Raw genomic sequence first — 12,215 nt, 5'->3', positions numbered from 1 at the left:
GGAGTATGGTAGTATGGTTTGAAACTAAGTTGAGCTCGGCCTCCTAGTTCCATTGTAAGTTGGATGAATCGAGTCACATATGCTTCAATCATGAGATTGACCATATATATCATGTACGAGCCTTGATATGTCGTATTGCTTTGAGCATGACGAACTGATATCAAGACAATCTTGACAAGGTCCAAAGGATGGTAGTTAATGGCAATCTAAAGCGTTTGAGTATAGGTCAACACTTCATTTTCATTTTTTTTTGTTATCTCCCAAACTACACAGTCCGCTCAGCCATTCCCTCCACCTATTAAACCGTCTTCCGCCTCCCCAATTCATATTATTCCCATTTTGCCCTCTAAACGTACTATGAATTTAGCTATATCACCTCCAAACTATTATTTTTTCCTTTCCGTCTACCTAACTACTACTTTTTCAACATGTTTAGTGTTCCAAACTCACATGAAACGACACATTTCAAAGTATATCATTAACCCGATACCATAATAAACGAGTTGTCACGACATGACATGTTTATTGATTAGAGTCAAACTCTTAACCCATTTACTGTTACGACACTCGTAACATGACACAAACCAAATACGACATAACACGTTTGTCAGCTCTAATGACATTGATAATTAAAGTATGCTCAACTAAAAGATCATATACTTTGACTATTTTTTTGGATTAAATTTTAATTTTATTTTATTTATTTATTTTTAAAGGACCTTGTATTTTTTCGATTTGTTTTTTAGCAGATTCATGGGTAATCTTTCAGTTTTAGACAAAAAGAACCTTAATTTGTTTTTTTTTTCCAAAAAATACCCTATCCTTGACAAAGTTTTGTAAAAAAAAAAACTAAGAGCTATTCACAAAGAAATTTGAAAAAAAAAATAATTAGAGCTATACGGAAAGAAAAGTAATCCAACGGTTTCTTTGGAAAAAAAAGATTGAGGTTTTTTTTTTTTAAAAAAAAAGTTATTATTGTTTTTATTTATAACTTACTAATACGATCAAATTGAAAAATACAAGGTTTTTTTTTTCTTTTAAATACATGGTGATATCATATAAAATTATAAACCCAAATAAACTACTTTCTCGCTCCATTATTTCTCACTTCTCTCTCCACTTTCAGGGGTGATTGGAATTTCTTTTTAAAACCAAAAGTCATTTTTATAAAAGTTCTTTTAAAGAGTAAAAGTTAAAAATTGGTTTTAAAAAATGTTTGAATGAAATTTCTTGACTTTTGAATGCTTTTTACCTTTTAAAAGGCCAAAAGTCACAAAAAGATACAGTTTCATGACTTTTAAAAAACCTTTTTTTTCTTACAAAAAGTTATTTTCAAAAGTTATTTTTTAATTTTCCAAACATCTTTTGAATATTTTAACTTTTTCAAAAAGTTAAAAGTTTTTAATTAAGAAACCTTTAAGAGTGGAAATTACAAAAAAATTATTTTAGGAAATGATAGTTGGTGTGGCTTTGTATCAGTTTTTTTCTTTGTTTTATTGGATGATTGCTGCATTCTTTTCCAGATGATTAGTTTTTTTTGGCTGTATACCAAAAGCAATAATATGGTGTATTCTTGGTTATTTCCGAGTTCTGCACTTTTGAATTGCTTAGGGGATAATTTGGCTATTAAAGTATGCTTATCTCTTCTTATATTGTAGGTCTTATCTTTTAGAGGTTGGTAAATAAATCCCCATTGATGGGATGGGACATGTGTGTGGGTCCCGCCACACACATATGTCACATCATTGGAGTTCATTTAAGATACCCCGTTAGAAATGTTTTTGCTAAACCGGTTTACTAAATTTGTTTTGATCAGCAATTAATGGGGCTGCTTTCGGACCTGTAGAAATTGCTTACTGATACATAATTTGAGACTAGAGTAGAGAAATGGAGGATAGCATATGACGTATATATGAGGTAATACCTAAAATCTAAAATTTGCAAGTAATTCTCAAAATAATAGATTATCGGAAACATTATCATAATTGTCATATGGTAAAACAATCACATTAGACTACGTAACCATTAAAATCATCGCGTGGATCATTGTCTTTATACTAGGTTAATTATGATTCCAAGCATCTAATTATCTTTCATAGATATACATTTTTAGATTATTTTTTATTATAATAAAGGTACTGGCAATGTGTCAGTCTTGTAAATGTTTCTACATATACGCTACTGAAGATGTTCACAATAAATAGCATTTGTATTACTTCACTTGAATATCTGCTTGTGATGTACATATATGTTTCTTACAAAAGCTCTTATTTGACTAGATTTTAGCAAAGAACCCCAAAATGTTTCTTAGGAGGCAGAGGAAAATGTAAGTTGTTTATTTAATGCTTCTTGTATATATTCAATCATTTTATTTGTGTGCTTCAAATGTTAGAATTTGGTATAATGGTGTCAGTAGTTATGGTAATAGCATCCTAGTTTTTTTGGTGTTTAGTTGCAAGTTTTCAAACATCCTTTGGTTTTCACATATTATTAATAAACCATGCTCTTTCTTAAATTTTGCTAATTTTAGTTATGAGGGAAAGTAGTAATGTTTGTTTTTTGGTGCTATATGTTATACTCTGATTTTTATTGCTTGTTTGATCGTGCTTGCTATAAATTGTTTCTAATACTGAGTGGTGTCTTCTTATGAGCTAAACTTGGATGCCCTTTATATAATATATTGGTTCTTTGGAGTTGCAAGTGTTTTTATCACCGGAACTGCTCATAAAGTGATTAATATTGACAATAGTGCTGGAGTTCATGAAGTTCTAACTTCTAAGCCTTGCAATGTTGTTTTAGACACATTACTGTGCTATCTTAGTTTGTTTGAGTTCACACATCTATCACATAAGTTTACATTGAAAATGTGGCTCAGAACTTGTTAAGTTGTTGGCAACAACTTATTTAAAAATCCTTGTCTACTAAATTATTAATAGTATTAAGTTCATACCTGAGAGTCATTACAATTAATTATCAAAAGTAGATGGAGGGGACTTGGTTGAAATTTTAGTGTTTTTTTTTACTGTGTACTCGTTTTAATTCGTTACTCAACCAGTTTGTCTGAAACTGTTGTAACTGTTGGGATATATTCATATCTTTTTATGATATCAACATAAAAGTAAACTGATGTTGGTTTTGAAAGTGTGTTTGGTGCCTCTTTGGATGGAACTGTCGTGCAACTACGTATATTTATACATGAAGTCGAGATTTACAGTATGAAAAAAGGTTCCTGGGAGTCGATCACACTGAAAGGTTTCCATCACATTTGAATATCGTTGACGATTACGTTTGTGTTGATGGCCATGATGGCCATCTTCATTGGCATGGTTATATCAGTGGGATGATTTATTCGGAAAGGATTGTGGCATTTGATTTGTGTTCAGAGACATTCAGTGAGATACCTCTTCCAGATTCTATACTACATGATGGCCGTCACCGTGGAAATGTTTTAGGAGTTTTGTCCGAGAAGCTTTGTGTGAGGTCATTTTCCAGGTTTGATACATTTGAGGTGTGGGTGATGGATGAGTATGTGCTGGCTGAGTCATGGGTGAAAAGCGATGTCTTTTCACAGTTTATTGGTGATATATATCCATATGGATTCACATCACACAGTGAGTTACTTATTGATTTTAACGCTTGTCTAGACTTTTATGATCCATTTATAAACGAGCAGAAAATCTTGGAGGATCATTGTCTTGAAAGAGATTATGTAGATAAAATTATGGAGTATGTGGACAGTCTTGTTTGGGTAGCACCTGCTGAGCATGAGATGGTGAATGGTGGAGGACAAAATTGAAATGGAGAGACTTCAAGTATGATGCAGTGTTTCATAATTAGGTTAAAGTAAAGGATCCATTTTTAATGCATTGCATCTATGCTCTCTCTTGTCGTGGTTCAATTTGATTTTCTGAGGCAGACACTTGTTACCTTGTTTAACATATGGACACTTCTGTTCAAATTCAGAAGATGTCTAAACTTTTAGCTATGCAAGGAGTCTTTTACTAAGAAACTACTTTACTGTTTTTGAATGTATAGCTATCGATCTTTGTTATGTAAAAGCAGTACCTTGTAAAATCTTTAAAGGTTTGTGGATTCTATGTCTCTGGATTGTTTTTGATATCTCAGGTTGTTGCATCTTAATTTGTTGCATTTGAGTTCTTGTTTTGGATATGGGAAGATGACACCAAACAGTAACCAACTTTCCTAATTATGGAAAAGGTTGTAAGTACAAGGTAAATTAACATTTTTTTTTTCGGTTTGGCATAATGTCGTACTTTGGAAAGAGGTTTTCATTAACATGTGATGCTTTTGTGTGTGATTGCTTGAATCAATATAAACTTTTGCCTTCTTTTCTTGTGGATTCAAATTTGTTGGCCATGTCTAGAGTCTTGTTTGGGACCAAAAACTATTTGCATTTCGGTTCATATTTCTTTTAGGAATACAGGGATTAACCATCAAAACAATGACGTTGTCCCTTTTTAGTGCTTGGTTCTGTCCAATTTTCCTAGTATTTTTGTTCCGAAAACTATCACTATTTGGTTAGTTAAGTAGGGAATAGTAGATGTCTTATCTCCCAACTTAAAAATGGTCTACTATGAGATAGAGAGTAGAGTTAGAATCAAGATTTAAATGGGGTTTTTATGCTTCATATGGGCATATATTTTTACTCTATCGCTGCGGTTACACCATGTTTAGATGTTTGGGTTTTCAACTAAATCATATTGTTGTGATATTTTAAAGATGGTTTGATTGAGGTCGTTGATGGGTTCCTTGCAAGTTCCGTCTCCTTATATCACAGTGCAAAAGAGAGATGATCGTTAGTCGACGTCCGGGAGGAATTCCCGGGACGAAGCTCTGACGATCAAGTTAGAATGAGATCTGAGAGAAGTAAGAGTAAATCACAGGAAAAAGAGTTTGTCCCCTTCTTCGTGAGGAAGAAGGATCCTTTTATACCTGTTTGAGAGGTGTGTGCCCCTCAACTGATTCTGTTGAGCATTCCCTCGTGAGCTGCGACGTGGCGGACCCATATTGGAGGATCCTCCGTCACGCCTTTTTGCCTCCTTCCCTCGTTGGCTAGAGGGGAATCTTTTGATATTATGATGACCGTGGCTATCATCAGATGGGCAAATGGAACACTCTGATTGGTCCCACATTTGCCGGGGTGTTATTCCTTGGAGAAGAGGTTAAGGCATGGTTCTGCACCTTAACCGTCATGCCAGTGAACTTTGCATTGGCGAAGGCCCAACCTTGGCCTCGGTCTGAGTCTAACCAGGCTTTGACCCGGCCAAGCCCGACGTTAGTTAGACTTCTCCTTTTTTGTCGTTCTCCCTGAGAGATACGTTAACAAGTCCCTTAGGTTTGTATAGGTTTGTTGGTGTATGCGTCGGCTTGACAACGTCGCCGTTCGAGCCTATATATTAACATGTGTATGTCTGAGATTATTTCTAGCATATGACAGGCTTTAGACAGCGCCGTCAATGTGTGTCAGATCCATCGAGGGACGGTTCGTGACACCAGTTTTGCCTTTAAAATCTCCCCTTTTTCCAAGACCTTTCATCCTCACCTTCTTTCTTTGCTTTCGTTGCATCAATCCGAGCATTTTGCAAATTTTTCTTTTCTTATCATCCATCTTTTTTCGACAATGGACCGTTACGGTAGAGTCCCTACTGCAGAGGAGTTTCGATTTCTGCAAGATCGCTTCGGTTTCTTACTGGAACATGGTGTGATGATTTCGGCAAAGGGGTTATCGATCTACGACTGTCCTCCAGAGATATTGGGAGTTCCGATCCCTCTATTCGAAGCGGGGTTGGGCCTGCCGACATCAGATTTTTTTGACATGATTGTGGACCACTATAGCTTTTCCATTAATGAGTTGACCCCAAGCGTTGTTAATAAGATCGTAGGTTTTGAACTGATTTGTCGATCTCTGGGTTGTATACCCACTTTTTGGATTTTCAGTTACTTTTTCTATTCAACTACAAATTCTGGCGTCCGCACTCTAGCGAAAAGGCGGGGCATTCACCAGTTGATCTCTGAACAAGATGCTCTAAAGAAAAAATGGCAGAGGCAATGGCTCTGGGTTAACCGAGACCTTGTGGGGCGTGGGTTTCGTAAAACACGAGACTTTCCTGACCGTCTTCCCAAACTATTTGGGAGTAACCTAACTCTTGGCAAACGGCTTAGAAACGTCACTGTCGTTGGGGAGAACTGGGAAGATTCCATTCTTGCCACGGCCGGTATGAGTGCCGCCTGGAGAGCTCGCGGGAAGATGGCACAGTTATTCGTCGTGAGATGTGATATTCACTCATCTCCTCCCCCCTCCTTTTTTTTCAAAAATAAAAGAGAATAGGAACAGGGTTTCTTGTTGTCTTATGTGTTCTTATACTTGGCGTTTATTTGCACATGTGCTAAAGCCGAAATTTCCTTGGAGATGAATCTGCGTGGTCACTATCAAGGTAAGCTTTGCCATCGGGAGATCAATCTTATGGAGGCTCTCCCCCTCCTATGTCTGAAAGGCGCATACGAGAGTTCGCTGGATTGTTCTCAACAGAAGGGAGAAATACTGGTTCTAGCGGGCATGCGCCTTCTCAACCGACTGTTGGGGTCGTTTCTCCAGTTCGTTTACTAGTTTCGGCTTCTTCCGGTTTGCCTGCGGGGGTACAAGCAGAAAAAGGTATTGCCCCTATTCGGAAAAGACGAAGTTTACGTGTGGTGCCGTCGTCGGACGAGGAGACTGAATCCGATGACACGAGCCTCCGTCCTCGTAAAGTGTGTAAGACTGTGTCCGTGACCAAACTTCTTGATGGTATCAGAGATGTTCTTGGTGATAAGTTTTCTGTGCCTGGGCAGAAGGAGAGAGTGGTGGTGTCTAGTTCTTCGATGACACCACCTTCTCCACTGACTGGTTCACTCGCAGTTGATCCTGGCTTCGGCTTTGTGTTTGGGGGTGCACTGGGTTCTTTCCAACTGGAGAAGCCTTCCTCAGTTGACGAAATGGGAACTTTGTCTCACTCCTTGTCTTTCGAGGCCTATACTCCGGGCTGAGCGATCACTGGGGATTCTTTGCTGTCGAAAGACATCACATCCCAGGAGTGGAGCAACTGTGCTCACCCTCCGGCTACAATGGATTTTCTTGCAGGCCAATCGAACGCTCGTATGGCCGGTGACCTTCGTTATGCCGTAGCTCAAGCTTCTGCCCTCATGGTTGTTGCTGCCGACCGGTTTTGCCGCGCCGACGTGAATGAAACACAATTAAAAATTTTACAAGGGGCCGTGGAAAGCATAATGGAGGAGCTTCGGGATTCAGAGGGTGAGTGTCAAGTACTTTCTTAGCAGAATTGCATTGTGGCTCAAGCAGAATTGCATTGTGGCCTGTAAGAAGGCCGCCTTGGAAGATCATGTGGCCACTTTGGAGCTTCAAACAGAGTGACTCGAAAGTCAGGTGAGTTCTCTTACTCGGTAGAAGGGTGTGTTAGCGAGCGAGTTGGCTAGGTGCCAACGTCAACTGGCCCGGGCCCGGGTTGATGGTGCTGTTGCTCGAGGCGGTTTACAATGGATGCTGGAGAAGGGAGTGACTTGCGTAATTGATGAAGTTATCGAGAGCACAGAGTTTGCCAGCGGGATCCAAGGTGTCCATAAGGCGTGTGAGGCCCTTGGGTTTGAGAAGGGAAGGCAGGTAGGTGGTTGTTCCGCTATTTTCGGTGAATCCGAAGCCCCGAATCCTGGCCGTGTCGCGAGAAGGGCTGAAGAGTTGGATATTGCTCTTACGTCCCTTGCTGAGACGGATTGTGCGGGCCTTTTTCGTCTGGGGGAGCTAGATTATGATAGCTTCCGCCAGTTTTGTCGTAGGCCGGGTCCGGGACGCTCTTCCTCGGACTTCGTGGACTAATTTTCGTTTGTCCCTCTTGTTAATTATGTAATGTATTTGCATCCCCATATACTATATGTGTAGGAAAAAATGTTGGTTGTTAATAACCATGAACTATGTATTTTGTATGGAAGTGTTCTCTTCCTTTTTTTTGTATATATATATATATATATATATATATATATATATATATATGAATTGACCTGTGATATCTTTATGGTAGGGTTATTTGATGTTTATACTGTGATTCTTTTCCGCACACTCCCTTGTTCAAGGGTTCACATGAATCAGTTAATGTGTGCTTCAGACGTCATATAACCGCTACTTTTGACTCATATTGCGATGATTTGTATGTTGTAATTAGGATTTTTTTTATGTCGAGTCAGGAAATGTTGACTAATTTCCTTGACTATACGTTGAAGTTTAGCTACCTGTATACTGGCCGAGATCGTCACCTCAAGACCTTTTACTGTTTAATTGTAAGGGGAAATGGTATGAATCTTTTATAAACCCTTTTTCTATGCCATTAGTTGGGATTTATACATTCTCGGCTCTGAGATGTTATTGGCACATTGTAGGTAAAGATTATGACTCTTTTAAGACCTACAGTTGCATCCTTGCATAGATTTTGCTCAAGTAGCGTAGGTGATCAGCCATTGTTGCTACTTGGAAAATATGCACAACCTCTTAACTTTGCGTTTTTGCAATTGGTTAAACAGAATTCTGGAAAGCTCTTATGAAATGCAAGTTATATTAACTCTTAAAAAGAAAAAAGCAAAAGAAGTAAAACACGAAACAACTGAATCTGAATGTCTAAGTATCAGGGCGCATGCCCAGTTTTTGCGTTAGCACCTGGAGTATGGTTATCCTATGTGGAGTTTGACCATACTCCTTTTTCTCGGCATCCGCTTTATTTTTCATTGAGTGTTCCGCTATGACTACCTCATCGTGGCTGTGCATTTTTTCCTCATTTGCTGCCAGTGCTTCTTGACAGGCTGAGATTTCCTCTTGTTTCTACCACCGGGGCCCGACGTGAGAGCGGAATTTCGTCTTCCATGCTCTGGAGGTGCTTTCACTTTCCCTTCTTCTTGAACCAGTGTGTGCTGAGACTGTGGGAAGTGCCTCCTCTTGTTCGGGTGATGGTACCACCTGCGCTTTTCTGCGCGCCTGTCGACCTTGCGTATCACACTGTCACTTGGGGTGTTGTTTAGCTCATCAGAGGGCCTTGTCAGTTCTCTTCTATAGGAAGGCTTGTGTGTTAAAATGAGTGGCATTCTGCCTCTATTTTTGTTGCACCAAGCGCTTGTCTCTTTCATCCCACTAGATTTTGGTTCATGTTTGACATTGGCCAAGATCTGCTTCGAGTTCCAAATCGCTCTTTGGTTGGGCATGGTTCAGTCATCGATTGTGGGCCAGGCTGGTGTCTGTGCCCGTGGGTAGACGTTTCTTTGCTTCGCGATTTTTTCTCCATACTCTGGCTGAGCCATCCTCAAGTCAGCGATCGCTTCTTTCTGTAGGGAAGATGTTGTGAGCCGACTGAAAACATCTTGTAACGCCCCGTTCCTGGTACGCAATTATCTAAATTATCCAGGTGATTAATTGAGCTGCTCGACGAGTTGGTAGCCCTAACTCGTCGAGTAGATGGAAAAATGGACGCGAGATTTAAAGAGTCTACTCGGCGAGTCCAAGCATGGACTCGACGAGTAGGTCTGCCAGGGGGACACCCTATTTTCGGGGTTTTGCACCCTATTTAAACAACTTAAACCCCCTTAGGCCTCCTTTATCAGCCTCCCTATCCTCTGGAAACCCTAAATCGTTAGAGAGCCACCTTCTTGAGCTTTTGAGTGTATTTTGGTGCCATTGAAGGAAGTTTCAAGAGCTTGGAGATAACAAGCTTGGGGAAAGAGAACAAGATCCAGGAACACACTCATCTTTGGCAGCCTTCTGAGGTAAAAAGCTCTTAGCTTGGTGAACTATAACTTAGATCTCTTTATATGTTGAGTTTTTGGGTTTTTGACCCTTTTTAGAAGGATGAGTTAGCTTATATGGGTTGTATGCAAAGTAACCCCTTCTTCCTATAGTATTCAGCCTCTAGGGTCATAAAAGGAGGCTTGAATCCGTTTTCATCCAAGCCATGGCCATATTTATGAAAGTAGATTGCTATAACTTGAGTTTGGGTCCATTTAAGGTGTGCAAAGCCATCAAGTCTCAAACTTTATAGAAAAGGGCCTTGGAAATGACATAGATCTGTAATTTGGAGCTGTAGAAGTGTGAAACCAGTTATCTAGGTTAGATCTGCAAGGGACTCGACGAGTTCACGAGGGAACTCGGCGAGTCCGATGAAGAAACCCTGATGATGTTCATAGGACTCGACGAGTTGATTAAGGACTCGGTGAGTAGTATGAGTTTGTTCCTTTTTCTGATTATGCTAGGACTCGGCGAGTTTGACGACGACTCGACGAGTCAGTTCGTTTAGTCGCGACGATGGTTAGTTTGGGAACTCGACGAGTCATAGGGTGACTCAGCGAGTCAAGTCGCAAATTTTAGGGTTTTTGAGTTCTAGAACTCGGCGAGTCAATATGATGACTCGGCGAGTAGGTCAACCCAGAAGGTTGAGTTTGGCTAGGACGTTGACCTTGACCAGGGGTAAAATGGTCATTTTACCCTAAGAAGGATTATCAGTTTTTGATTAAGTGTTGTTATGGTATTTATAGCCGGAGAGTCGCCGGAGCAGCAGATAGGGATCCCTCACCCAGCTTTTCAGCAGTCAGTCATACGAGGTGAGTTTCCTTCCAGTAGGAACGGATCGATGGCCCCAATGCTGGCCTATTTAGATGTTAGTAGTTCCGGACATCGGTCCGATGTCGCGGGTTAGCCCGATGCAGTTTACATGTTTCCGGACTTCAGTCTGATGCTGGGGTGGTCCCGAGAAGTAGTTATGTATGCTTGATGTCTTTGTGATTCATGCATGTTTATGATATGTGTTATATGTTCTGGACTCTGGTCCGATGTCGGGCAAGCCCCATGCAGTATATGTGATTATGTTATATGTTCATGTTTATGTTATGTTCAGTTTATTTCGGACTTCGGTCCGATGCCGGGCGGGGCCCGATGCAGTGGACGGGGCCCAAGTTATGCCGGAATTCAGTCCGATGCCGGGCGGGGCCCGATATAGTGGGCAAGGCCCAGTATGTGTTATTGTATGGTATGTGGTAGTTTGGGGGAGCTCACTAAGCTTCGTGCTTACAGTTTTCAGTTTTGGTTTCAGGTACTTCTTCTAGCAAAGGGATCGGGATGATCGCATGACACACACCACAGCTTTTAGCCTGGGATTGATTGAGACTCTGATATTTTCTCATTTGGTTTTGATACCGTATTTGATATGAGATTCTGAGATACATGACACTTGGTTTTCTTATTAAACATGGATGATTATAGTTTTCATAATGTTTTTCAAACGAAATTTTTGGCTTGTATTTTTGGGATGTTTCAAGTTAGTATCAAAGCCTTGGTTTGAGGGATTCGGGCACACTTTCGGGTGTGCCTGGACTCAAACTAAGGAAGTGGTATAAAGTTTTCAAAAGAAAAACCATGTTTATAAAAGGATTTTGAGAAAAGAAAACAATTTTAGAAAAAATATAAAGAAAAGAACTTTGAAAAGAGAAAAGGGTGTGGTGCATGCAATCAGCTGAGCTCAAGTAAGTACTCCCAAATTACTCATACAAGTTTATATTATGATATGTTTCCATCTTTATTAGAACAGCATGCTAGATTAGGACTAAGGATCTAGGAAGGATAACTTATGTGCCTGCTATATGTGTTTCAGCTTTATGAGAAATGCATGCTAGTACAGATTAGTCAGGATGATAGACTGAGTAGTATATGCTTGACTATGTGTACTCGATGTCTGAATGGTGCTTGCTTTGTGCTTTTAGGAGTTCTAGCTGTCTTTCACTAACTAGTAAACGAATATGTTAAGTTACATATTGCAAGGACTAAATAATTTCAGAAGGTTAGGTCTAGCTCTATTTCGCAGCTCTTGTTTGAGTCCAACCATTATAGGGTAGGATCTCTCATTCGAAGAATTATCTAGTCTGAGTAATATGTAATAATATTCGCGAGCTAGTTAGGGGAAGAAAGCAGGGACTTCTTATGCAGCTGATGGCGGAGAGTGGGATGGTGATTACCCTAGGACAAGCCTAGTATGAGAGTAGCAGAGAGCAGTAGCAGTAGAAGGGACTTGGTGGAGTCAAGACAGTTCTTGAGGAAAGTACGGATAGATGTGGAAGGTAGTATGGGCCCGTACTACTGAAAGCAGAGCATCCGTACTCGAATCAAGGAAGGCTGA

Source organism: Lactuca virosa, chromosome 5 (assembly GCF_052849685.1).
Source record: "Lactuca virosa cultivar CGN04683 chromosome 5, Lactuca_virosa_CGN04683_v6, whole genome shotgun sequence".
NCBI lineage: Eukaryota > Viridiplantae > Streptophyta > Magnoliopsida > Asterales > Asteraceae > Lactuca > Lactuca virosa.
The sequence above is the reverse complement of the archived record's forward strand: the minus strand, read 5'-3'. Positions refer to the sequence as shown.